The sequence below is a fragment of the Choristoneura fumiferana genome, chromosome 14 (genome assembly GCF_025370935.1).
Source record: "Choristoneura fumiferana chromosome 14, NRCan_CFum_1, whole genome shotgun sequence".
In the NCBI taxonomy this organism is placed as follows: Eukaryota; Metazoa; Arthropoda; class Insecta; order Lepidoptera; family Tortricidae; genus Choristoneura; species Choristoneura fumiferana.
This window is the reverse complement of record NC_133485.1, coordinates 3,449,335-3,453,115: the sequence shown is the minus strand read 5'-3', so window position 1 is coordinate 3,453,115 and position 3,781 is coordinate 3,449,335. Positions and strand designations below refer to the sequence as shown.

General features: G+C 37.5%; 1 non-coding gene across 1 annotated transcript; it reads left to right on the top strand.

Moving 5' to 3' along the window:
- Positions 1-205: 205 nt before the first annotated feature.
- On the top strand, positions 206-277 carry TRNAC-GCA (transfer RNA cysteine (anticodon GCA)). The gene has a single exon. It is a non-coding gene; the product is annotated as a tRNA-Cys (tRNA).
- Positions 278-3,781: the final 3,504 nt, after the last annotated feature.

Here is a 3,781-nt window from a genome sequence, read left to right as displayed (position 1 = left end):
AATATTAAGTATGGATGGCCACCCGTATTTTAAATTTGCTCATGTGCGTAAACGCGGTAGTATAGTGCGTCATTTCATATTAGACAAGCTCTAGCAATGTTATGCTAAATAAGAATATTCACTTTAGAATTTCGATAATGAGATTAGTTCGGTTTATGAAAGGTAAATTAGAAGACGTTAATTATTTTCGCATGTAAGTGTAACGGGGGATATAGCTCAGTGGTAGAGCAATCGACTGCAGATCGATAGGTCCCCGGTTCAAATCCGGGTGTCCCCTCATGTATTTTTTTGTCCGGATATTTTATTTGTTGTCCATCTATTTTTAATAACCACAAAGATTTATTTTTTATTTAAATCAGTTATTTCAAAATATAAATAACTGCTATATTAGGTACTTAGTGGCTCCGAAGCGGTAACGTTTCGTGTGCTCTGCCTACACCATTTGGGAATACAGGCGTGTTGTTTGTGTGTGTGTGTGTGTGTAATTGACTACTGTGGAAAATATTTTTTATGATAAAAATAAAAAGTATATTATAACCAACTCTGATAAAGTATTATTTTGACAACATAAAAATAATAATAAGCATTAACTAAAACGTGCAATATTCACTTGCATTTACACAAAAAAAAATTGGAACAAATAATTATGTCCAACGAGATTTGCAAATTCTTCCGGACGTTAGTGAGTTTTACTTAACACCCTTATAAATATTTTTACCGTTTTTTTTTTTACTTTATTTTACTTTAATTTATTATTAATTTAATTAATTAATTAAAGTACCGCGCGAAATGCAAGATTATAACTACTTTGAATAAAAAAATCAAAATAAGGTCACAGGGGGTTTCATTGAAATTATCCCAATAATAACTTACTGAAATATTTTGAAACACTACTCTACAGAAAATAAAAGCACTACGACTGCTGGAGAGAGATATGCTCCGAGATTCTTAACAGGATAAGAGTAGAATACGGAATACGGAAATTCACCGAAGAAGAGTTGTAGTGGCAATGGACGGGCCACATCGCATAAACAGCTGATAAATAAGCGTTGGGGGAGAAAAGTAAAATAACCTACCCTACAAAAGTTGGAAAACCTTTGACATTTCAAAGTTCAATATCTCAAAAACGGCTCAACCGATTTTGATGAAGCATATCTAAGAACCATCGCTAAAAATTCTAAATAAAAAAAACACATTAAAATCGGTTAATCTGATTAAGCGCTACGGTGCCACAGACACAGCGGTCAAACTTATAACACCCCTCTTTTTGCGTCGGGGGTTAAAAAAACATGAACTGGAAGACGCGTTGGCAGGCCTCCCAAGAGGTGAACTACCGACATCGTGAGAGTCGCGGGCAACCGGTGGATGCAAGTAGCGAATTGTCGTTCATTGTGACGTCCTAAGGGGGAGACCTTTATCCAACAGTGGGTGGACATCTTCCGGCTGATGATGATGAGTTGCAGAATACGTTTTGAAATAACAACTGACAAAGAAAATTACTACTAGAGAAATACCCTCTTGGTTAGACTGATAGAAATTACTAAGGATTCAAATAATTGGTTTTACTAAAGGAACTACGGAGCCCAAATTGCAACAGAACGAATGGCTGCATAGCTGCTGGGGGATACGAGAACTAGACACATTTTTATGCCGTTATTGCAGAACTTTTAGGACTATGGAAAGACACACTAGAAACAACAACAGTATTCATTAATTTTCGGTGTTGTTCTGGCTATCTGAACACTGCATTTTATTATTCCACAATCAATGAACTAAAATAATTTCCTTGCTCACCCGCGACCTTACGATAGCTAAGCTTATGCAAAATATGCGTGTTCATGCAGTTCCTCCACCTCCACACTGTAAGAACACACACAAATCACACAAACCCATCTATCACCACCACCACACTACACTGACGCGTTTCGAACTCAACCAGAGCTCATCTTCAGAGTGACACAACCGTACACCATCCAACGGTACAACGAGGACAATTTTATTAACATTACTAGCCGTTACCCGCGACTCCGTCCGCGCAGAATTCGATTTTCAGTATACCGCTGGAACTATAAAATTTTCCGGGATAAAAACTATCCTATGTCCGTCCCTGGAACTCCAACTATCTGTAGGTATACCGAATGTCATCTAAATCGATTCAGCGGTTGAGACGCGATGAAGTAACAAACAAACGAACAGACTTACAAAATTTCGCATTTATTATATTATTTTATGTTATTAGTGCGAGTGGGAAGTGGGATAGTGGGATAGGGGATATGCATGGAACAAAAAAAATCTTATAAATATATTAATGTAATTAAAAACCGAAAAATAAAACGAATGATGTAAAAATCATCAATATAGGGCATAAATAGATATAATTATATAGTATATAAAGGGCGATAGGATGACCAAGTGGTTAGAGAACCTGACTACGAAGCTTGAGGTCCCGGGTTCCCGGGTTGTTCTCGGGTCTTGAATGTTTAATATGTATTTAAGTATGTATTTATCTACACAAGTATGTTTATCCGTTGCCTAGTATCCATAGTACAAGCTTTGCTTAGTTTGGGACTAGGTCAATTGGTGTCAAATGTCCCATGATATATTTTATTTTTAATATAATATGTCGAAAAATCTTTAGGTATAAACCTAGTGTGTCATTTCCATTCCCTTAATTTATCAGATCTATGGTAATACTACATCTTTAACCAAAAATTAATGACATTCTCTTTTAAAAACTTCACTGTTCAGAGCGTTAATAGGCACTTGTCCCACCGCCGACGATGAGCGAGAAGCGAGCAGAGCGAGTAACTAGAAACGAGTGGGTGAGCAGTGAAAAGCGAGTGTTCGAGCACGACGGGCGATTACTCGCTCCACTCGCACGAGCCGGGCGGCCGCCAAGCTAACAGCGCTGAGCGAGTATCGCTGAGCTAGTTTTATAGCTCAGCGAGTTTTATAGCTCTTGTCGTTGCGACAAAAGATGTAAGAGCGAGTTCTCACCGGCAGTGTGAACCGCCTGCGATCAACTATTAACCTGTCCTCTCCCAGAGGCACAAATTTGTGCCCAAAATCCTTCGATCCTGTTATCCTGGGAGATGACAGATTAATATATATGTATATTTTACTCACACAGGATCTTATATCTTTTGTTCGTTTCTTGAGCGAGAAAATAGTCGATAGCCAATCGTTTCCTCGCCGGCGGTGAGACAACTGCCTTATACCTGCTGAGCAGGAGCTGCCAACGTTGCACGATTGTTAGTTTTTCTCGATTATTCCATAAAAAATTAATGAAAATTAAAAATGTGGTCTGATAGAACTCTTTATATAAGTTAATGTGTCTACTCCAATAGTTATTCGTGATAGACTTTTATATTGTTTAAAAACGAACAAATGCTTATTAACGGTTTTTAAAGAAAATAAAAGTCTATCACGAATAAATATATTAAAAACAGTTTTATCAGACCACATTTTTTTATTTTCATTAAATTTTAATGCAATCTGCAGCTCAGCAGGTATAAATAAACGCTCTTAATACCTACTGCCATATCCCCACTGTTGTGCGTTCAAATGGTATTTTTTATCTTTTTATCCGCAAATGCGTCGCTCCAAGTTTTCGTATTCCGTGAATATTTTTCTGTAGCAATTCTATTCAGCGACTGAAGTGGACCTGGAAAATAGTTGCGGCTGTGAACCAAAATGGCTGAAATAACGGTAGTACCGTACTGTACCGGTACTACCGTACTGTTTTTTCTGCCGGTTGTAATTTTTAGTGCTGCAAACCTGT